Source organism: Numida meleagris, chromosome 9 (genome assembly GCF_002078875.1).
Source record: "Numida meleagris isolate 19003 breed g44 Domestic line chromosome 9, NumMel1.0, whole genome shotgun sequence".
NCBI lineage: Eukaryota > Metazoa > Chordata > Aves > Galliformes > Numididae > Numida > Numida meleagris.
Window position 1 is genome coordinate 6,007,688 of NC_034417.1, and position 25,093 is coordinate 6,032,780.

The 25,093-nt window shown below is 38.6% G+C and overlaps 1 long non-coding RNA gene across 2 annotated transcripts in view; it reads left to right on the top strand.

Annotated features, from left to right (window-relative positions):
* The window catches only part of LOC110403962, an 83,511-nt gene that overhangs the window by 18,155 nt on the left and 40,263 nt on the right, over positions 1–25,093 (top strand). For both annotated transcript variants that reach the window (XR_002441965.1, XR_002441964.1), the window contains one exon: positions 20,747–20,857. This is a non-coding gene — a long non-coding RNA (uncharacterized LOC110403962). The remainder of the gene's footprint in view (positions 1–20,746; positions 20,858–25,093) is intronic.

Sequence of the window (25,093 nt, forward strand, 5' to 3'; positions counted from 1 at the left end):
CTCTACAAGAAATGCTGGGTTCAATAAGTTGGCTTCAGCAGTTGCATCTTAATCAGCCCCAGTTCCTAACCTCTATACAATTGTTGACTATAAGTAAAACTTTGTTTCCAAACATAGACACTGTGCTTAACTGTGCCTAAATAAAAGATAATTAGGAATAGACAAAGTAGTATTTGCATGAAGGTAACCTTTGCAAGTGGTCTTCAGAAAATTCCAAGTCAAACTTTCTAATTTCCATGCATAGTGAGGGTTGAATGTCACTAGCTTCCACAAGTTTGTTTAAAATCATAGTAAGATATACTTTGTGGTGAGTGGGGAAGTATTTTGAAATCTAAAGATAGACCTATCGCATGTGAAGGTGGCTGTATGACTAGCTCCTACCAGTGCATCCAAAGTTGTAAGCAGACGCCAGGCTTAGTCAGCATAAAATCTACATCCAAAGTGAAGGTGCAGAGGCAGCTGGGGGAGGAGGGAGGGCTGGCACAAGCTGGGCTGATACAACGCCTTGCAGGAGTAGCGGGTGTCTTCTGCTCTGACTCATCTGTTTTCCTGCTCTGATTCCTTGCCATGCTCTCCTTAGCCTGATCTGTGTCTCCAGTGACTTTTATGCCTCCTTCCAGTTTTTAATTCTCTGGCCAGTTCCATGTAATCCCTCTGTGACTTATTTTTGACTTGATAGTACAAGGCCTATTCCTTAGGTGCTTTAATTGTTGTTGGTTTTTTTTTTGTTGTTGTTGTTTTTTTTACATTTTCATTTAGATAAAACACTGGGAAACCAACACAGCTAAGTGTGAGTGAACAGCAAGTCTTTTCCTGTTGCATTACTATTGACAAACTTCTTATAATCCTGCTCAGTTACAGCTGCTTGAGCGTTGCAAACTGAACATGCAAGGCACACCATGCTGGGCTGTACTTAGCTCCTGGATGGCACTTTCTGCCAATGTCTTGTTCCTTTAAGAATAAAGCATAGAACTTCGCCACTGATTAGTCTTCTTTGGCCAAGTGTGGTTAAGGGAACTGTTGCTGAAAAAGATTTTTATTTGTGAATGAAATTTTGAGTGCAATTATGTTTTGGTGCTTGTTATGATTTTGGGAGTAGGGAGACAAAACAAAGAAAACTGTGCTGTGCAGAGGGAGATGTTGCTGGTAATGACTGGCCATACTGAATGCCAGGTAGCTTTTGTCTTTCACCAAAATGAAATCAGAGTTTGGCAAACTGTAGAAATCCTGCAACAAGAGCGAGTTAAAACTACCACTGTAATTAGTTTAATTTATAGAATTAAATGAAAATAGAGTATATTTGTGTGCGCGATTGCTTAAAACCAGTCATTATCATTTAGCATACTGACAGAAGTGGGATGGGGTAAACTGATATTAGTGGATGTAAATCCAAATTAATGTAATAACCTTCTCATTCTGGATGAGTCAACCGAGTTAACAAATGATGTAATCTCATTTGTTCCTCCCTGGTTCGTAGAAGTAGTTCATAAATAGCAAAAACAAATGGTCTGTCAGGGCTGCCTCCAGTGCAAGGAGGAAGGGATATGTTTTGCTCTGATCTACAAATGTTCCTGTTTCAAGTGTGTCTTACAAGGCTACTTGAGAGAAGCGTAACTATTGTGGGTCACTTCTTGTTTGAAGAAAAGTACTAAGAAGGTTGTTCACTTGGTTCTAACCCACCAATAGCAGAATAAATTCTAAGGGAGACACGCTGGAAAGCCGGGGGCTTTTTGACTCTTAATTTCTGTTAGAAGTTAGTGAGAAGGTGGAAATCAGCCCAGCTGCATGTGGAGCTACAGCTCAGCCACCAAACCCCAAGAATTTCCTGTCCGCTTTAAGATCTGGGCTGTATCAGAGTGAATTATGTGTTGGAATGACATTCCTGTCTTTTAAAATTTGCTTCCCAGAAGGGATTTGCAAGTCTTGACATAAGAAACAGTTGTTTCTTTACATCTTTGGGAGGGAACCATGTCCTTGATTCATACAGATTGCTTTATTTCAAGGAAGAGCAGGTAGATGATGGGGCCGTTGAGTTTGAGCTGTGCCAGTCTTTTTACTTGCCCCACACATGCAGTTTTTATGGCACTTAGTGTTGCATGGTGCATTTAAAAAGCGTGACCTCTCAGGAGACAAGACAGGATTTTATATTTTAAAAGAATGGTGTTTATGTACAACAAAATAGAATTTAAAAATTGAAAGAAAACATACTAAGTTAATGAAATGTTTTGATAGAATTTTTGATCAAAAAGCAATTTTCCCTTAAGGAAATTATAATTTTATACAAGAGTACTGAAGTAGCATTTGTGATGTTTGAAGTTTTACTTTGTGAGAAGATAATTTTGGGGCAGTACCCTCTGATTTTAACTTTTTGTGTGATTTCTAAAGTAACTTGTCGTAATTACAGCATTTGGGCTGCCAATGCTCAAATCTACATCTAAGTGAAGTCTAGTTCATATACAAGAACTAATGGATATTGATTAACGGCTGCTTTTAATGCTCTAAATATATGAAATATTTTAATAAGAATTGAATAGCTCCTAAGGCGTGCTAATCAATATCCTAGAACTGTGCATTGCACTGCTGTACTTCTGGTGCCTTCATGCACATGGCATAAGTGTTCTGCTTTCTCTGTTTTAAGCAAAGAAAAAAAGAGCTGTTTACTTTCTTTAGAAATGAAAGTGAAAATACAGATGGAAAGGAAATTGTGTTTATTTTTCAGTCTTATTTACTAAACAGAAAGACAACATGAATGACAACTCCTCTCTTCTATGGTTTTCTTAAATTTAAATGCATTCTTTATGTAAGTATCCAGATTAATTTCAACTATAGACATGCCTCATTTCACGTTTTCTTTACTTAGCTACAAAGAGAGTATTATAGGGTGTCTGTGTTAATTTTTCTTCAAGAATCTAATGGATGTACAAGACACATTTTTTGCAGCTACGTTTAGAGTAACAGTGGTCTGGGCAAGCAGTCTTGCAAATTTGGTACCTGTAGTAGGATATTTGTGTATCCTAGGACTGCTCCTCAGGGCTTGCTGTTACAGTTCGTACTTACTCCAGAGTTTGAGGAATTAACAAAACATGTTGAAGCATGTTGTATGCCCTTCTGGATGTGAATGGATGCTGCGATCAGACGTTCTTGTCTTTCAGTATGCTGAGTTGCTGTTTTTCCCAAAGCTACTCATCAACCTGTTGAATTATTTGGAAGGAAAGAAAGAGCTCTTTACATGCTGCTGGGTTCGAGGTGTACATTGGGACATAGTTGTAAGTAGAAATGCTTTTGGAAGGACAAAAGTGTCAGGATTTCTCTGAGATTAGGTTAGTAGTGTAAAATTGCTGATTTGAAGGAGCTGCTCCTCCTCGCTGAGGAGGAGGGGGCAGACCGGTTCCCATGTATGACTGGGATTAAAAAAAAAAAAGTCTGGGACTGGAGGGGATTGTGAAGAGTTGGATAAACTCTGGAAGTCATTGAACTAGTTGAAATAAAGACAAACCTGCTGAAACCACGTGCACAGAATAGTAATTGTTTCACGCCAACCCCATCCACTTCTTTCTTTCTAATTTCTCTAGTACTCGCCTCCTTGCATTGCAATTTTTGCCTGCCACTTATACAAGACTCAAAGATTTAGGCTTTTTTGTTCTCCAAAAGTTAGCTCCTCAAAAGATGTTTCCTGCTTGTGATCACAGGAGGGCCGGTGTTGTTCACCTGCAATAGGCACCTCTTACAATCCTGGCAGGATGTAACCAGCAGTTACACTTAGTAACTGATTTTTGCTCTAAGTTGAAATGAGAGTCTCAAGTTAGTATCTGCCTTCCTTTGCTAGCAGAGGTATAATGTAGCGTTGCTTTTTTCTCATTCTTTTCTGTTTTTGAGATCTATGTAGGTAAAGGCAGAGGTCTGTAATTAATCTTAGCACCTGCTGAAATTGACGTTTTTGGTGGAAATACTTTAGTCAGGAATTTGTTTTCCCTGTCTTGATGGTGAGTATCGATGGAAATGGCAATTAACAATTGGATGGGGATCATCAAATGCCCTTTTGTCATTATGCCTTATGCATTTCCTGAGAAGTCCTGGAGGCATCATTTAGTAAATATATGCATAAATCAATAAAAATAATGGAGATCTCTAGCCTTCTAGTCAAATACTACAAGTACAAGATTGGAGGGAGATGGGGAAGAAATCCTATAGAAGAACCTTTCAAATGTCAGGTTTAAAGTGTACTAACGTGTCTTCAGTCATCCGAGGAACTGATTTTTCTCAGAGTGCAGTCAAGGAAAATAATTTTCGTTTAGATATTGGATGGAGGAGGACAGTTTCTCATCTTTTGAAATACTTTATTTTGGTTTTTCTCTAAGGATGCAGATCTGTTCATCAGAAGCTTCAGTGATCGTGTTTCTGTTACTGTTGCCCTGCTAGAATAAAAAAGAATCTAAATATCAAAAAAGCATTTTACAGCAAGTACTGATAGTTGCACTGTGCATTTATCATGTCATTAGCATTGTGGTCACAGTGAAGATCCCTTTTCCTTTATAAGAATTTCTATGTTTACTGTAAATTCCTAGAAGAGTTATGGTGGGGGTGGGAAATTTGCTCGCTTCTCCTTGCTGTCATCCTGTCCACAGCCGGGCGTCCCCAGTGCCAAGGAAATGCTCACGGGTTGGTGCTCTTGATCACTAATCGCGCTACTTACTTCTCTTAAGGTTTTGTACGTCAGTGTCTCTAGCTGCCAATCACTTTGTTACTGCACCTCCTCTGGCTCTTTCTGATGTGAATGCAATATCCCAGGTCTTGTGTGCACAACACAAATACGTGTCAGATGCATCGTTCTTTCCTCTCTGTAGGTGGCCCGAAGTTGTGCTGGTTGATTGTCACACTACATTGTCAGCTGCCCCAATACCTCTTAGCTTTCCTCACCTTTAACATTTTCTACTTTTTTTTTTCTTTTTTGCATAAAAATACACATATATTGTGAATTATTTTCTCCCACAGAACTCAATTCTGTTAGTACACGGTTCCAATATACATAATTTCCTTTGTACGGTTGCTTTCAGTTATGCTTGTAACATTTCTAAGTTCTATTGCAGGCTAAAGAAGGAAAAGCCAGTATTATGAAGGAAATTACTTTTAGTATCTATGGAAGAATTTAAATGTGCAAAGGTCCTTGGAGGTTGTCTATCCCAACCCCGTGTTCACAGCAGAACCAACTTCAAAGTTAAATCAAACTGCTCAGAGCCTTGTCTGGTTGGCTCTGAGTAACTCCAAGGACTAGTACTGCATACTCTCTGTGGGCAGCCTTGTCCCAGTGACGAACCATTCTCTTTGAAATGTTGTGGGATTTTTTTTTTTTAATATCCTGCTGGAATTTCCCTTGCTGCAGCTTGTCACTTTTGCCTTCAAAGACCCAAGTCTTTTCTATAACCTCTGTTGAGTAGCTGAAGACAGCAAGCAGGTTATGTGGCATTCTGTGCCAGTGTCGTCTGGCCCAGCATTTTTTCTCAAGCTGAGGCAAGCCCCTCTCCCTTACCCTCCCCTTCCACGTGATGCATTCCTGTGCTGTGCGTCGTACTGCTCCTCTGCTGGACTCTGTCAGTATTTTCCTTTACTGAGCAGCCCAAACCTGAGCAGTTTGTTTTGTGCCATTGTTTAGTGAGTGTCACATCAGCAGTTTTCTAGGAGGGCTTGGAAAGAAATGATGGATATGGTAATTTAATTAGGATTTCTTAATGCCATGTTAGACTTAATATAATGTTGTTTTTAGTGTGTAACTAAAAAAGGTAGAATAATTGAACCTGGGAATAGAAACTCAAGAAAAAAGGGAATTTGTCTGCAGACACCTGTTGCTTCCACTGTTGATAAAGTATTATAAATTCACATTGTTCTGTGTACTTCAAATACATGCTTGTATGGAGAGAGAATGAATGTTAAAAACCAGTAGCTCAAAACACAGGCTGTTTGAATGTTCGTAGGCATTTGTGCATTAGGAAGGGTCTGTGGCTCTCGCTGACTGTTTGTGTGAAGTTTTGGCAGCAGGAGTCAATCTAGTACCATCTCTCAAGGCCAAATGCCAGTCAACCTCAGTTTCTTTTTCCGAGAAAGATTTTTTTTTTTTCCCCAGACTCAAGTGTTGATTTTTAAAAATCTTTTCTATCGGTTGACAACTTCAGCCTATAGATTTCAGTCTGACATTTGCCAAAGCTTTTCCTGCTATTTCTCTGCATTTCTCCCAGATACAATGAAGCCATTGAGTTAAGCTGTTGTAGTAACTTAACATATGCGGTCAGCTTCCGCGTGAGAAGAAAGATTGGTTTGACCTTCTTCCTACTTTGATATGTTACACAGCCACAATTGGAAAGGTCGTTTGTCCAATACCAGACAAACAAAAGATAACTCATGTAGGTGACAACACTGGGCAGCCACAGCATGTCTATATGAATATTAGTACCGTACATTCTCATGTTCACAATTTCTTCTCTGCTGGTGCTTAGAGTTATGATTCAATAAGAATTTCTCTCTCTCTTTTTTTTTTTCTAGTTGTTCCAGACTGATTTATCAGTCACGGTTCCTGAATCTTGGCTCACTTTCCCTGAGATGCAGTTTGAAAGCTTTTCGTTTACTTTGTGTGGTCTGGCAATTGGAAGAGGGGGATCTTGCTGACTTGTTAATCTCTTACTTTATTGTGGGAGGGTCAGCAGTGCCTGTGCTGTACTGTTGCAGCAAGAGTCTGCAGGCAACTGGTAATAGCTACAGTAAATTGAGGCTAGAATGTTCCAATTTAATTCCCCTTTTCATTGAATTTATTAAGATGAATTGGATATCAAAAAGAATTGCCACAAAATGGAAGCATCTGAATTTTAATCACAGTCGAGTCATTGAAGAGAGCTGTGAAAGATGAATGCAAAATGTCATAAAGTAAATGTTGTGAGACTTGTATATTAGCCCTGCAATCCATCTGGGTCAAACATTTGCACATAACTTATTTTTGCAAACTCTTCCCTGAAATACACTTGACAAATTTACATTATGAACAGCAAGAAGAGAGATAGTTTGTCTGGGGGAGGTTAAAAAACATCTGTTCATGGGACTAATGATCTTTAGGAGAATAGGGAGAAAAATCACAACATCTAATGCTTTAGTAATATGTGTGCTCGAAGGTGACATGTAAACTACGTTTGAGTTGTTTGCTTTCAAAGGCTACTATCACAGAACCATAGAATCACAGAATACTTAGAGCTGGAAGGGACCTCTGAAGGCCATCTAGTCCAACTCCCCTGCAGTGAACAGGGACACCACAGCTAGATCAGGTTGCCCAGGGCCTTATCCAGCCTCACCTTGAAAGTCACCAGGATGGGGCATCAACCAGTCTATATACATCTAAACCATCTGTATACATCTAAAGAACAATTACTTCAATGTATCAGGGTTATCTTCTTTTTAAATAGAACTGCAGAAACATTAACAACTTATTTTTCCCTTATTAAAATCTGTGTTCTTAAACTATTAAATACCAAATAATCTTGTGGTTTAAAATTAAACTTTGTTTCCACTGCAAATAGCAATGGCAGAAGTAAAGCTGGATTTGAAAACGGGGATTGTCCATAGCTTAACTAGTGGGCTAGTGCTTACTATTTTTCCTTTTAATTCTAAAAAACTGCAAAGTGTCATACAAAAAGGGATATGTCCCAGTAATGCTAATATAAATTTTCAAGCACAGCGGTCTTTCAGAAGTTGAAGAAAGGTATCTTTGCACCAGATGTAATTTGGCTTTGTCACCATTTGCTTGCACCGTGACTTTGTCCCTGGAAGTTTTGTCACGATCATAAAATAAATCACTAGTCTGAATACATTAAGGTACGTTTTTCTCTGATCTTTTCCCCTTCTGCAAATCAGGTGCATTTTCTAAGTATCATAAATCTTCTCTGTTTGTCCAAGTGGCTTTATCTTTCACATGACCTATGGATTTACCGAATTCAGAGAATTTGTTTTGCCTCGAGGGAAGCTGCACAGTTCTGTAGAATTTTGCAGTAACCCTTCTGCTTTGGTTTCTGTACAAATTCAGTAGTTCTTCACAGCGATTTCCAGAGAAATTATATTCTGTGACCTGGGAGAACATTTTAAAAAAGGAGGGAAGAAAAGATTCAAAGATAATGTTTTTCAGAATCTTAAGGGTAGTGTCTTCTCAAATCTCATGACATAGGCTTACATGCCAAACTTCTGTTACTTGGCACCTTGTGTGCCAGTACCAGGTTTCTGGAAAGTATAATAAAATGTATGTTTCCTAGAATATAGGGGAGACAGTGAGCCACAGTGCTGGCCATCTTACTGGAGAAATGTCAAAAAAAAAAAAAAAAGAAATCCAATGGTAGGGAACATCCAATATAGTATATGAAATGATATTCTGTGGAAGCTCCAGCTACAGAATTTGCATGGAATGTCCCGGTGTGGTTCTGAGCTGATGTGGTTAATCTGCTCCAAGCCCCAGCACAAAGTGACTTGGAGGAGAGTGGGACTCATTCTGACAATATCTGCAGCTAACTACATAGCTCATGGAGGCACCTGGAAGTAGATGAGAATATTTGATAAAAGCTGGGTATAAAACCTGCTACAGAAGCATTATGAAGATGCCAAGCTGAATGTAAGTCATGTTAAATGTGAATGATTAGGAAGCGTGAAATTATCCTGTTTCATACCGTTATGTGCAGATAAAAATAGGGGTAACTGCGGCTGTGTTTAACGTAAGCATGGCAGCAAATCTTGGACAGTTTGAAATTGTGTAATAGAACATGGGGCCTTTGCAAATGAGCAGAGAATAGGGCACTATGTATGGTTCTAAATACAGTACTGAGATTAGAATACCTCAGGAGAACAGAGATGTTAGGTGTTGGCAATGTACATAAGGATAAGCAAACAGTCTTAATACTGTGAATGTTCATATTTTGAAAGTGTGGTATATGTCCCCATTTCCACTAAGTGAGAAAAAGTGATGGGAAGAATTTAAATTGGCATCACGCAATGAATCATCTGCAAACAGACCTCAAAACAATTTTATTTCCTAAGCATATGCAGTAGTCACTAAGTACAAAAAGATAAGCACAGGGTTGGGGAGGAGGGGGAACAACAGCCAGCAGTTAGAGAAAAGTCTTGAAAGCCAGTTTATTGTGCTGCTTTGTGTTTAATGTAACAGGAGAAAAACGATAGTACCAGATGGCTGGGAAGAAACATGAAGCCTTCTCCCTTGACCTGTTTGTTGTTTTGTTTATTTCCTGGGTAATCTTTTGGGTTTGTAACTAAAGTAGTTCTGGAAACATTGTCTTTTGCGTATCGCTGCACAGAAAAGGTTGTTTTCTGGACATTTTTAGGTGTAAGTGTTTTAAAATAAGTATAAAGCTCTCCCCTGCGGGAGAACTGCAACTGTATTATTTGAGAATTAACTGTCTTCCTTATTTTGTGCATCTGGAAAGCTTGTACAAAATGAACCTTTCATGACAGCTGTGGGTAACTTACAGAGACAGGGGTTTCCCTCTGTTCAACAAGGGCTACTCAAAGGGATTACAGGAAAAAAGTAAATTTTAACAGAACTTTGTCATTAGTAACAACAGTATATGTTTTTTCCTTCCCCTGTGAAGTCCAGCTTTTGGTGATGAGATGTTTTTACCACATAATTCTGTGGCTGCCCGATGATTACAAGAGGAACTGTATTGACTATTTGCCTTTTAGGGAAGCCCAGGAAAATCACATCTCAAAGAGACTGAGACAGGAAGCAGTGTCCGCAGGCACACTTTGATACTAATAGTAGCACTAACTGAACAACAGTGTGTCTTACTCAGACTGTATCTCTGTGCCACCCAGCCGTGTGTACAGCTGAAGCCTCAGTGCACCTGTCACAGGAGGGGTGCTGTCCCAGCTTGGGCTGCCAGGGGAGCGGCCTGCAGGTGGTTGTCTGTGTGCGGAGCCGTGCTGGGCAGAAGGGTGGAAAGCAGCAGGTGTGGGACTCTGGTGAAGCAGAAGCCCCTTCTGCATCTGATTCTGCTGGGCAGAAGCTCTGGAGTTACCTAGGGGCAGAATAAAGCCACTCTCTGATGGCAGAACGAGGAGAGGAGAGGAAGAGCCTTTATCAGGAAGGTGGGTGTGGGTAGGCTCCTGCAGGGCTGCACTACCTCCTGGCAGCTGGTGCTTCTCTGAATGCATCTGTGTATATAGTGATTTACAGTCCAGATGGAAAACAGATGTCCAGGGGACCACAATAGGAATGATTCTACTTTCACTTATTGCTACTTAATCAACTGGTGAGCGTTACATCCAAACTTAGCCAGTGATGCTCTTGGTTCAGTGTTGCACTATGCAGTAATAACAACAGAGAGTCTGTTCTCATCTTGTTCTTATCTGTCAAGTCTTGATATACGGTACTGCCCAACTCTTGCTGACTTTGCTGCAGCTTATATAAACAGGTTGCCATTGGCATTTACGCCTTCTGTAATTAAGGCCTCCCATTCTTACTGTAACAAGTGAAACCCTGGTGTCTGGTTTTGGGGAAGGCCTTCCTCATAAAAATACAAATGAGCAGCAATAACAGATGGGGTACTATAGTGTCATGAAAGTAAGACAGCTTTAACAGAGTCAGAACTGCCAAAGTGCTGTACCAGTGCAATTATCTTGAATTCGGTACCCTTCTTCCATAAGATAACAACATTTTGTCTCTTGATGTGTTCTGGTGAGATCAGTCAGTCTTATAATTTAACGCTGAAATTACAAGCAAACAAACAACAATGTAATCATGTCAGTGATTAGTGTTACAACTTGCAGTCTGTGTCACAAAGTGGGCTGTTGGCTTCGGTGAGAAAAGAACGCATTATTTTGAGTGGTTAACCTAGATGCTGGAAAAGTACAACTGCTTTGTATTTTGGAAACCATCTGCCAAGAGCACATAGTAGGACTTGTAAAAAAAAAAAAAATGTCCAAGCTTGGATTCTTAGCCTTCAGGAGCTGCAAACTCTTTCAGATTACAAAGTTGAATTTTCTTTATTTTTCTACTTCCTTCAGACTTGGCCATTTTTAGGGGGACAGGCAGGTAGGTGATTAAGCTGCTAGAAACAGAAGATGGTCGTTCATCAGATCATTCAATTATGGCTGCTACTGCTCACTGAATAGAGTTGACATACTGTTCTCTAGGAGGAAAATGTCTATGGCAAGTTAATGATTAAGTATTTTGATATCTCAGAATAGATGCACATGAGTAGCCCAGGAGCCCACTCTGTCACATCCGTTGTACTGGTATCACTCTTGCTAGTGATGTCGCAGACTTTCTGCTGGTGTACAGGATTGGCTCTCCTGTGTGAGGGCACTCTCCTTTGGCAAAGCACTGGGTAGGTTCTGCCAGCCCTAGCTTCTTTCTCTAGCTCTGGAGCTGGCCAGATGTGTGAAACCATTGTCTAGAAGAGGTGTTGCACTGAAGCTGCTGCAAAGATCCCTGATGAAACAAAACTGGAATTTTAATTTGCTTTCTTTGTCTTTATAACTACTCTACTCCTGCAGTTTTTATTGAGATTTAGGGAAATGAATGTCTGCCCTTGCTGTCTGTGCAAAACTCAAATATCTCCTTTACATGGATTTCCAACAATAAAAATGGAAACCAGTATTCCAGCACACTAGAGGCAGTATTGCTGTGCCACCTTAAACCTGACAGAATCTATGGCAGGTCTCTCTGGTAGTAGATCAAACTGGTAGTCCATTTGTAGCACCTGTGATCAGCTTTGCTTTTAACTTAGACATGTGGAAATACGTTTTTGAGACAGATGTTCACAGAACTTTAACAAGATCTAACACTTAAAAGGGTTTTTTTTGTTTTAAACCATAAAACATGGAGAATTAGTTTTTCCGCAGTCATTTGGAAACTCATTCTTTTGCCATTGTACCAAACATTTCCTCTATATATTGCTTGTGCTCGAATGCTTAAGTGGTTTCTTGCTATTTCTAACCAAAATATTAGCTGTTTACATCTCCTAAGCTTTATCTCCTGCAGTGTTCCTTCCGTGGAGTGCCTCTTGTCTTCCTCCAGTATTAATTGTTGGTCGTTAAGCTGTGCTCCTGGTCATCGGGCCTTTGCTCCCCTCCGGTAATGTATTCCTTGACCCAGATGATGCTTTCCTGTCTTTGTCACTTATAATCCTCCTTTATTTAAAAAAAAAAAAAAAAAAAAAATCACTTTTTTTTTCTGGTATTTGAGGAAGTGGAGATCTTACCCAATTTCACATGATGATAATTTGATAATGTGCATTGCAAAAGACATTATGATCCTTTTGTTCAATATCTTGCCTAATCTTTTTGGGGTTAAAGTGAAAAGATTTTACAAGTTGTAAGAAGTACAGCTTCCCTTGATCTCCCTTATCAGCTCTCTGCTTGGTTCATTACATGTGCTCATTATTATGTTGTTTTACTTGGAGACTAAATGCTGGCCTCATCAACTTGTCTTGTCATCCATCCTTACTATTCTTCTCTTTTGGCAAGTTAACCCTACAGGAAGCCTCACAACTCACTTTCAATGCCTGTGTATGTTAAAGCTGGACGTTTTGACTTTGCTGTTCATGCGTGTCTCATCAGTTATATGCTCACATCACTTCTTTCTATCTTCTGAATTAAATCCTCTGTTTTGCAGATGACACTGTTGAGAAAATCTAAACATGCATATGCTATTATATGAGGATTTTCTTTGCAACAGAAGAGTTGTCTGCACTGGCAGGTTACATTTTTACTGCTGGTAATTTGCTGAAGCTCGTGAGAATAAGAAGTCTTTTAAAATTAAAAAATTGCAAGATGGAAAAAAATTGCAAGTTTTTTTACATAGGAGGGTAAAAGAAAAATAAAAATAGGTGTAGAGTGTTTTTATAGTTATGGCTTAAAAATCTGTCTGGGGCTTTTATAGAGGAAAATCGAGTGAAACTTACCAAAAAAAAAAAAAAAAAAAGAGAGAGATAAGTGCATTAACTAGTTTCCAGTCAGATTGTATTAAAGGCAAATGTTTATTCACTGGTGTTCTTTAATAGAATCATAGAATCATAGAATTGCTCATGTTGGAAAAGACCTTAAAGATCATCAAGTCCAACCACAACCTAACCATACTACCCTAACTCCCCACTGCTAACTCATGTACCTGAGCACCACATCCAAATTTAATTGAAAAAATTCAAATTAAATGAGACATCTATGGATAGTTATTGACAGGTGGCGTTCATGGACTTTATACAAAGGAATTGCTGGCAGTCAGTCTGCAGAAAAAAACAAGTTGCAGTGTGGCAAGAGTGAACTTTTAAAAATTGTACCTCACCACACTTCAGGATAAGAGCTGTTCTGAGGGTTTTCTCTGAGTGTTTTTCATATTGCTGTAAAACATGCCTTACCAAGCAGGGGTAAAATCTGGCTAAACAGTCCTTCCCAGTTTGGCGGTGCAGTTTTGCTAAAACAGAATGTTTTGGTGTTATTGATTTTGTTTGCTAATTTCACAGCTGAAGTACAGCTGAGTGAGTATCTGATGAGTTGTGCTCTCATTCCGAGCTCCTGAAGCAGCTAAACACAACCTGATGGCCACAGGCAGACTGTCATCACCACCCACTTACTACTCTGTAACCTTGTGGTATTGATGTGGTGCTCCAGAGAACTATTCGTCCTTACCAGAGGTATTTCCTGCAGAAGGAATAGCAGAGGGATATTTAGTTTGTTGTTCCTTAGGGCTTATTTCATTTTTCAATCTAAATCTCAAATGTCTCTGACCTGATGAACAAGGTGAGCACTGTACTGGGTGATCACTGACAGAAGGATGGACGAAAATCCATTGAACATTCACATGCCTACGTTACCTCTGTTGTGAAGCTTTTGTCTATTAGTGTATTCACATCAGTTTCTTCCAAGTGCATGTGTATACTAAGATATGTTGGACTTGATGATCTTGAAGGTCTTTTCCAACCTGAGCAATTCTATGATTCTATGTTTAGTGACTCTAGTTTTAGTAGTTGCATGAATTTTCAATCACAGAAATGGTAGAAACTTCTCAGAACATTACGCAGAGGTTTGCCAACAGTATTAAAAGTGTAGCCCAAATTCAAACCATGTGTTTTTATGTGATCTCTATATGTATTGTCTCTAAGAAGGCTTAACGCGAATAACATACAATATTGCCATTGTTGGTGTTTAAAACTGAGAACACTAGTGACCAAATGCATTTTGCTGACCTCTTACCTTTCAAATGAAATTGCGTGTCCATGGTCTAAAGAAATCATGGGGGAAAAACAAACACACCAAATGAACAAAGCAACAACAATGAAAAGCACAACACTTTAGACATCTCAGTTTATAGGATGTTGAGCAGCATCAACTTACGTTGTGTTGGTTGGGATTATTCATTTCTAGGTACTTTTCATCATTCAATTCTAATGCTGCTTAATATACTCTCTCTTGTATTTTTCAGCTTGAGAAACTTCTAACTATAGATGAAGAATCTAGGGTTAGTGAACTGTCTGTATATTTCACAGATAATCTCACAGAGCAGAATTTCTGCAGGTGGAATTCATCTGTTTTGCAGCTGAGTAGCAGTTACAATAAAGCAGTAATGGCGATATTCCTAAACAGGCATTCTCAAGGATTGAAGACAGATTGGTTTTCATTATATGGAAGAAATTCATGTCAAGGAGTACTATCTCCTGGCATGTTTGTTTTTCTGGTACGCAGTGGTCCTGTTATTCTTATATTTAGACTGATCTGGATACAAGTAAATACAAGTAAATCACGAACCTTTAGTTCATCAGTAGCTGGTCCTCTTGCCACATTCTTTCCCAATAGCAATTTGTTCTTGCTCTCATGGGAATCTTCACTGCTGAGCTAACAGAAATATTCTTGAGCCAGAATGTATCAGTAGGCTGATTGGTAGCTCACTCTTCACAATGTCCAGGGCACATTACCACTCAGCAGATTCGTTAATGATAGCATTTATTGCAGCTTCAAGTAAACAAAGAAAAGAAATGAAAAAGCTTCTGTTATTCAGTGGTCTAGGTAATAAATAATGCCCTTCTCCATGGGAAATTAGTGTGTTCCCATCACTAGGAGAAAAAATTCTTGCCTAAAGGACCCTACCTAAGGTAAGGTGAGGAAGGGAAAGAAGTTTATGGAAAACCAATCCGTTACAGTGTTACCTTTTTTGCTGTTAACTTACTCTTTCTGGTGCAAAATTGTTTTAAAACTAATTATTCTGCAGAAGAAATAGTCTGTTGTACCTAAAGTGAGTATACCACAATTCCGTGGATGGAATGTGACTCAACTAGAATTCTCCTAATTGTCCAAAAGCTTTTTACCTTCCATGGATTATTAAAGTTGGAACAAGTACCTGCAAATTTTTGCTATTTATATATGAAATCAACATTTCTGGAGGAAGTAATCTTACCTCCCTTTCTTTTGGAAGGAAACAGTGCTGTCAGTCATAGATATATGCTGCTGATCATAGAACCATAGGATGGTTAGGGTTGGAAGGGACCTCGAGGATCATCAAGTTCCAACCCTTCTGCCACAGGCAGGTCTGTCAACCAGTATCAAAATCCAGCGTCAGATCTCTTCCTTACTAACTGTCCTTGCATGGCAGGCAAATGAGTTAAAAAAAAAAATTGGTAATACTATTTTAAAGTACATTTTCTACAGTGCTTTCTGGAGATATATTGTAAAAATAGATGATTGCTTTTCTAGAAAGATGTTTTTTCTTGAAAATATTTCCTGGAGCTATGAATTTCTAAGTTTCCTGTAAGTATTTTCTTGCTTTAAATAGGCTGTTTTCTCCGCTGTGTCCTGGTTCAAAATCCCTACCCTTCTGAATTTCTTTATGGTTAAGAAAATAAGGAATTAATATACGTTAATAAGTGCAATGTAGGTTACTATGCTATGTGACAGCACTAAAGGAAAGTAATTTTTCTGAGAATCCCTTTTGACTAGCACTGATGATTGATAAGCGTATGTACATTAAATTATGTGATTTTTGATGTATTTGATTTAAATTGCTTCATTGTAACAGGTAGGTAGTTTTCTTCTTCTGACAAGGACAGCTAGTTTGCACTCACTGTTTCATTGATTTTACTTGGTCACATCAATATGGCTTTGCTGAAACAGGCAAACCCTGCTCATTCATCTTAGTAAGACTGAAACTGTGCTGCTGCTTCTCCTTGCTCCTTCCAATTCATCAGCCAGTGACAGCCTTGTCCTTTTATCATTTAATAAATTTTAGCACATTTTCCTTAAGGCTTATGGTGTGCTTAGGCTTCACCATGTCTACTTGCCTTGGATCTGTTTATTAGTACAAGCATAAGCACACTGTACGGAATGCTTGCTAACTCTCTCTTAGACATAGCCTATGAAAATACAGAACCACTTCTACATTTTAGAAAATGTGGATATTTTTCCTTTTTAAACTTACAGGGCTCTTAAATCGTAATTTTCCAGTTATTTCTTATACCTGATAATACAAAGGCAGTATGCAACGTGACAATTTTCCATTTACTGTATTTTGAATTCAGAAGAAGGATGAATCTTTCTACCACTGTACTCAATAAAAATTGCTCTTTTGAGCTTCTGAATGTATAGACAGCTCTGAGGGGGTAATGGTCATTAATATGCTAACCGAATCTGCATGGCAGAAGTTGTATTCCTAAATATGCAAAATGGGTTTGGGACCCTGAATTGCTCAGAGTTGTTCCAATACATTGTTTAAACTGCTTAATTAGTTTTGTATATACGCTACAAGTTTGTGTAGTCATTTTACAGGGGTAGGCCCTTAGAATTCAAGTGTTAAAAGTTGATTCAGCCTGTACTGCAGTGCCATGAAAGCATGCTTTCATTATAGTCATTGGGTACTTCATCAAGTTCTGTGTTCTCCTACCTTAGGCTCCAAATGAATTGATTTATTTTCACAACACAGTGATTACTCACAAGTATATTTCAAAATATTCACTACCTATTTTTTCTTTACAAAAATGTTTGGCCTATTGAGTCAGAGTTGCAGATATGCATAGTTACCATAACCTAATGAGCCTGTGCTCATTCCTCTTCCTTGGTTTCCTTCCTCCTTAGAACCCATCAGTACTTAGCTGTCTAGTTTAGCACTTCAGGTTGCAATGAAATCTGCAGATTACTTCGTGGAGGTGACAGGTATGTTCTTCTGACATTGCAGGTTCAATCTGTGATGCTCAAGAGAATGTTGAGTATTCATACCTCCTCAAGTCTTTGACTGAAAGTCAGTTTGGTGGTAGAAGAGCATAGGAAAAAAACATGAAACCCCCGTTGTCTAGATCAAATAAAACAGAATGAGATGATCAGATATTATCCCTTTCTGCTCAATACCTGTAAAGTCACATCTAGAATACTGTAACCACTGAGGTCTCCCTATCCTGCCTCTTCCAACTGAGTGATGTGAAGGAGCTGGAAAGATGCAGAAATTGAGAAAACTGGTCAGATGTTGAAATAGACGTTCTGAGAAGAAACCGAGGGCTCTGTTTAGTCAGCTTAGAGAAGACCAAAAGGCTATCTAGTAGATGCTTCCAGCTACAATAAAGACAAAGATGACAGGGCCAAGCTCTTCTAGGTAGTAACGGATGATGTCGCAAGAACAGTGGCCACAGATGGTAGTTTCGGAGATTCAGTTTAGTTTTTTTTAACAGCAAATATTTTCAGTGAAACTGTGGAATGTCTGTCCTTAGAAGCTTTCAAGATTCAGCTGAACAAAGCCGTGGCTGGCTTGATTTTCTGTTGAAGATAATCCTGCTTACAAGTAGCAGGCTATACAAGGTGATTTCTAGGTGTTCTTCCAGCCAACCAAAATTTCTACAGTTCTCTGTGTGTATTTCTTTGTTGTTCATCCTAGGTATATATAGGGCTCCAGGAGTTATCCTCTCCATATAAATTAATCAAGTATTATATGAAAGTAGAAAATGTCTTCTCACTTCCTTTTCCAAAGTATTTTGGGAGGCGTAGACCCTTTCAGAGGGTTGTAAGGGAAGTTTGGATCTTAAATGTTTCTCTGCTCTACTTAAACATTCTGAATTTGTGGTCGTATGGTGAAGGAGCGTCCCTGTTGTGGGTCGTAAATATGTTGGAAGATTGCATTGCTTTTCTTGGACACAAGGCACTGGTTCAGGGTGAACTACCATGTTTAGCATGTAGTTTGTATTTTAAGACATTTCATTTCAACAGACTATAAAAAAATCCAAACAGAATAAATATGTTTTAGCACAAATGCCATCAAACAAAAAAGTCATTTATTTTTCTTACTTGCTTTCTGGATAGTTCTCATCTTCATTACCATCTTCAAGAATTTGATATCAGTACCCAGCCAACATCCTTGTCTTCTTTCCTATCATCTGAAATAGTTGCATTCAGAAGTACTGGAACATGAAACTGGAGTGCGAGAGTTTGTAGGAAGCTGCTTTGGTTATTGTGAAATTCTGTTCTGAAGAGAGGTGTTGGCGATATGCATTAATTAGCGGAGCAAATGCAGTGATACTAGGTTGTGCTAATAGCTATGTTTATCTCAATAAGGAGCACTGCTGCTTTAGGATCTGATAACAGCTCTGAATACCAACAGGGAACAGTGTTTAGCAAAGGCAAAATATTTATATCAACAGAGACTGGCTCGATGCTGTTCTGGTGAGTGTTTGAGTGACCTTGAAGCACATTAACCATCAGCATCCTGATGCAGCAGCAATAAACTGTGCAAGTAAAGTATTTAACAATACAGTTTCCTTTGTGGACTCATTAACATAGATATGGGGTTTATTTAAAACATATTTGCAGGAGAGCTGTATAAGTACCATTCATTTTGAAATGTAGATAAAAATTGAAGTTATTTCTCTATTCATGATGTTGATAATATTCCTGAGAGGGTGAAATAAGGCATTAACTTTTTTTTTTAAATATTTTGTAAAGTGGATTTGTAGTCTTGTCCTCATCTTTAAGTAGGTTTCCTCTCAAAAGATGTGATCGGTCTACTGCTGAAATCAAAGAGATCTACTTTTGACAGGAATTATATCAGTTATGCTAATGCTTTCATAAATGTTTCATTTTTAATCAACTTTGTGTCTTAGTTGTAGTGGAAAAAATTCACTTGGATTTCAAGAATAGTGGTTTTCTAGCTCATGCAAGTTGAATAACCTTGCCAAACCCTGCAAGGAGCTCCTACTTGCTTGTTTGCACATCTAGTTTGTGGTGAATATTTAGTGGTTTGCACTCAATCCACAGTTATGTCCTCAGCACTACGCTGTTGCACTTGTTCATGTAAAATGGAAAACACAGTTCTAAGAACTTGGAATAAACTTTCTGCAATAAAATTTACTAATTTGTGACCCCAGAATATGTGATTATAGGTTTAATTGGATTAGGGGGAGTTGAACCTACAAACCCTTTCCTTTTCTTATAGTAGTAAAATTAGCTAAACTAGATCTTCATTTAAAGATGCACTTCAACATTTAATAAAAACGTTAAATGGAAAGAAAAAAAAATTCAGAATTATTACTGCATACAAAAAGGTCTCTAAAACTACAGTCTGCACAGTGGACATTATATAATTTGTAGGGAAAACCCATTGCATTGACAGTGTTGTAAGTTTCAATGTTGATGTAGTAATATTTGCACAGGAACATCTCTCTCTTCTGGTTACAGCTGTGTGATTTCAAATCCATCTGTGCGGTTGTGTGCTGTTGTCCAATTGAACGCTGTGTAATGTCCTATAAAAAAATCAACATTTCAAATTAGTCATCAGCCTTGAGCATGTGAAGTAAATATGGTTGAATCACTGGTGTGAAGTATTATCACAGTTCTCAAGGATTAATTCATCAAGTCTTACAAAGAGAAACCTTGGGATCGCTTCCTGGATCATCTGCTGTCATTTTCTTTACTTAGAATGAACTCTACAAACACCATAAGGCTGTGATCTTTGTGCTGTATTTATGTTCTCAATATTACCGTCTTTCAGAAAGTGTATTTCTTATACAATGTATATTTATAATATATGTTGCATATGTATAGTTTACATACATATTTTGATAGTCATCTGCTGCTAACTTGTTTTAAATTTTGTAATGTCATTGCTTAAATCATATTTCAAGGGTGCAAACTCAAATTTCCATATTTCTCATCGCTGTGACAGCTAAGGACCAGCTCTTTCCATTGTGTCACAGGTGCTTCTATTTGACATGAATCATTCATTCTGGTGGTGTTTAAACAAATCCTTGGTCTTGAAATATAATTTCTGAGAACACTTTCTGTATATAAATAACTAAAGTCACACGGTAACTATAATACGTATTAGCCTACACTTCTGAAACTGTATACTAATATGCTACTTGTTTCCCCCTAGAAAGAGAATTGATTATATTTAATACTGAAAATACATCCAGCTTTTACTATTAAGTTTTTTCTTTGAAAATATTAACATAAACAACAGCAGAAATGGATCTTTAGAAACTGCTTGAATGCTCCAGAAACCACCAGTTAAATCAGAGGAAAATAATTATTCTGACATTATGCCAATTTAATAAAAATGTAGCTTTAGTGTGTAAATGACAAAAAAACAAGTTGCCTTTACTTTTAAAATATGCTTTTTCAAGGATTCTCTAACTGAAATGCTTTTAACTCCAGATGTGTATGCTACACACAGAATTCTTCAGCTGTTGGCTATTTGGCACATAAAATCTAACCTTGAGCTGTTTTTTTCATGTTTATTTAGGTCACCTGATGAGCTCATGAAAATGCAACCTCTTCTCAGGATGTGTCCTTACATCGTAGCATGGGCTACTAATTAGGGAACAGAAGAATCTGTCTTGCAGCCTAGTGAGAGGTGAGCGTAAGGCTTTTCCTTTTGTTTTTGTGAAAAGGATAATTAACAAAGGTATACTTAATATCCTGAAGCAGCAGGTGAATGGTTGTGTTTATTCACAATCTCACTAATAGTCAATTCACAGAAACTAATAATAACTTTATTAAACTTCTATAAGTAGTCAAAGGCCTTTCAATGCTAAATGGTAAGTGTTCAGAAGTAACATTTAGCTTTGTTTGAGATGCTTATTAGTTAGGTTTCAGCACTTAAGAAAACAGAGATCCTTTTTTTTCTCTAGTGTAACAGCAGTGTGTTAAGCCCTTCTCTGTTTTGTTGAGATACTAAGTCTGTGCTTGTTATGCAGATACTGGGGAAGAAGTTCTCATAACAATCTAAGAAACAGCTATCAAGTTCTCTGGTTTCCTGTTACATCCAGAGAGACTTAAGAAAAGCATATGTAGCAGAAATGCTAAGTCAGGGCTTGAACCAGTGATTGAGCACCTGGTGGGAGGGCAGGGCCAACCCAAGGGAGCTCAGGTGCATGCAGTGCAATGCACCTGAGTGACCAGAAGGGCGGAGCCAGGATCCATCCCTTCCCAGGCCTCGTTTAAGGGTTGGCAGTGGAGGCAAGGGTATCTTGCTGGAGATCCCTGCATGCCTTAGGCCTTCCAAAGGTAAGCAGATTCTTTTCTTTATCTCTGTGCCCACTGCTGTTGAGTTTGGGGGGATCCTCACTTTCTGTGGACTGAGATCTTGCTGTTCTGTTGTCGTTGTTGTGCTTTCTGTGGTGTTACACCATGTATGTGTATATACCCTCTGCTGAGCACTGCCTCTTCATACAAATTAACTGAAGAGTTCTCTGTAGCTGGACGCAGAGCAAGGTAAGCATGCCTTCGCTGACTAGAGAGATGAATTGGGAAAAATAGCAAAAAAGTAGCTGTGGCCATCCCTGACTTCTAGGGGTAGGAGGACACCTGTCACGGGCTCTCTAAGCCCTTGGGTTTATTTGTTACTTATGTGTTTATTGCTTTTCTCTCTATTTGATGCTCTGTTCATTCATTAAATATGGCGTTACCCTATGGTGGTGTGGGAGATCTCCCGGAAGTTTACAGAAATGGCTGGGAGTGCCAGCAATTAAATAAATCTATTATTTTAAGGTAAATAATGTATTTCAATATCCTACTTGAACCTTGATTACAGATTAGGTTTCTCTGTACATCTTCATACTACCAGCACAGACAATGCCATTAAGAATTTGTTCCCTGAAATACAATTTTATTAAGACTAGGTGTTATGACATAGCTTTCTAAAAATATCTTAATTGAGTCATTTTAGAAGACCTTTCAATTTGTTTTTTGATAACTTCATAATGCATTGCAATTTTAGTAAAAACATGAGCAACAGGAACAAACAGAACTGACTGTAGAGGTGTCAATGAGTTACGCTCACTGAACTTGAGTTTCAGTGGTGGCAGTGACAGTGGGGCACCTCCACTGGTGCTGAGTGTTATGAGAGTGCCATGCAGGCTCTTGTTCATGGGTGGTGAAAATGCATTGCTAGTTGTGGTGACTGTTGAAAAAAGTGTTTTTAGCTGACCATTTGTGCTATCGATCAGTATTATTGTGCTCTTTATATTGGTTTTAGTTTCCATGGAAATAAATAGGTGGCATTACTTCTGGAGCAATCTACATATTTGTGTCATACATTTTCTCACACCATTGAATTATTCTTTCTAGAATATATATCCACAGTACATCACATTTCCCTTATGAATAATTGTATACTTCTTGTGTAAGCTATGGCCATAATAGCTAATATATTATTAGGAAAGATGTGTTGTGTCTAAATTCCAGCTTTTTCTTGTTGCTTGGCTATTTATTGGGGGTCATATTTGGAGACTAAGGAGAAAGGCTTCACTATCAAATCTACTGAGATGAGGAAGGTTCACCAGCGTCTGGGAATCTGTCCTGCTGATGTGATGCTGAATTCAACTGATTTGATTGTGGGTTGCCAGCAGGAGGTTTGCTGTAGGGTAAATCACCTATGTGGATCTGCCAGCCCTCCTGTTCCATCTGGAGGAGTGCACAACCAGAGAGCCCTTATGTTGCTGTTCTTCCTGCTGTTGCAATTGGGAAGGAAGACAACTTTGAACAGTCCTGTGCTAAATCTGCTTGTCCAGGCTTTGTTTCAAATACAGAGTTTCCTGTTTAAGCAAAATGTGCCAATCAAACAAAAAGCTTTAAGAAAGCATTTTGTTTTCCTAGTGCAAAAGAACCTATTTATAGCAGCAGTTCAAAACATCTTGTGTACTTGCCAATTAATAAAACTATGTAGGCATCTTTAGTTATCTGAAGTAATAGAGGTTGAGAATGGGAGAGAAATTGAGTGCAAATTATATGCAAATTAAGCTTATAAGAATATATTCAGTAAGGTTGTTTCTGAAAAGCTTGTAAGGAGTTTTCTGTGGAGAGTACGTGTGGGCAGCTTCAAGCAGGAGAGAGCAGAGTAGTGGTGATGCAGGTGGCTTCCCCAGCATGCTGGGGAACAGGGAGGGAAGCAGCACAAAGGAAGGGCCAGCTTCAGCCACTGCGCTAAGAATGCCCTGCGCAGCTGTGAATGGGCTGCAGTTCCAACTGTAGCAGCAGAAAGGCAGTCACCAATTATAAGCACTGCTGAAGCACTAAACCTGGAATAGAAGAGGATTAATGCAAACTAAAAAGTGAATAGAGCTTCCTAATGGTAAAGCCATTGCTGTAACTACCACAACAGAAGCAAAATCTTTGTTTCAGTTACGTGTCATTATGTCTGCTACTCTGCTGTTCTGACTATAACATATGCCAAAGGCGTGCTCTGTTTTCTAAGTGGATTACAGGACAGGTTACAGCGCTCAGAACTGCGCACTGATTTTTTTCTTTCTGTCGCTTAGAAACAAACACTACATATTCTCCATGCCAGTCTTTAACATGTAGTTTTTCACTTGAGTACTCAAAAAAGTCCATTTAAAGCTCAGCTCACTGAAATGTGTTGAGAATGTCTGCAGAGGTAACAAAGCCATCTCTTCTCATCATCAGGGGATTTCATGACTGCCAGGAAGGCTAAATGTGCTAAAGGCCACGTTTTGTCTATATTCACAATGTGTCCTCACTGGAATCCGAGAATAATATAAATGAGATGAGACAGTGGCTTCACTGTAAAAAAAAAAAAAAAAAAAAAAAAAATCCAGTACTGAATGTGCCATTGAAAAGATGTGTACATGAACAAGTGCCTTACCGGCGTTGGGAATCACTGACATAGTGCTAATCAGCCCCTGCGGGGAGATCTTTCATCACAACCAGTCTTACGTGTTTTTTGACAGATTTCACTCTCTCTTCCTGTTCAACTTAAAGTGCTGCATCATCTTGAAAACACTCAAATATGAACATTGTGTGCTTTCTTACTTGGAGAGGTATCTATGGAGTAATTACAGACTCTGTGCTTCTTCCCTGTGCCATGTTTTTCTAAAGAGTCATTTCTTGAGGATTCATATACGCACCGGTATATACCATTTTCTGAATAACAAAAATAGAAAGAGAAGTAACTGCCTCCTAGCGTTCTCGGTGAGTCAAAGAGTGTTTTTAATGTACTTAGTTGCTCTAAGAAGCTAGGTCTAACCAATGGTGTATTTCACATTACTGCGTTGCTGACTTACAAACCATGGCAGTGATGTCTCAGTATGTATCAGAACCACTTACTGACTGTCCTATGTTAGATATCTGTGCATCACACCTACCTGCTAGAAATGTGACTTACAGTTAAGGTCCGATGTATCATTTCAGTGATGGGGGGGAGAGCGATGTGTGTCACTGTAGGCAACAAACAGGTTGTGATGTGCTCTTATTTAAGTAACTGAGTAGCCTGGCTGCGCTGCATATCCAAGCATAGAGTACAACTCTGCTCTTAAGAAATTGTGTAGCAATAAATAATAGGCTGAACTACTTAAATATAAACTACTGCAGTAAAAATGATTGTCAGGCATTCTGAGCAATGGTAACGAAACATTTAGTGGAAGTTTAAATCATTCTTGTGTGATTGTGTTTCACTTCTAAACCAATTTGTAGGATGTATTGCCTGAAAGAGTAGATGTGTACATCTACATGGTCTTCTTGTGGTGGATTTTTTTGTTGTTTGAAAAATAATTTCTGCCAACCAGTAGGCTGGATTCTGACTTTGTTGTCCCTGGTGGAGGTCTGAATTAATTCCATTTAGGTGTCTTTACGT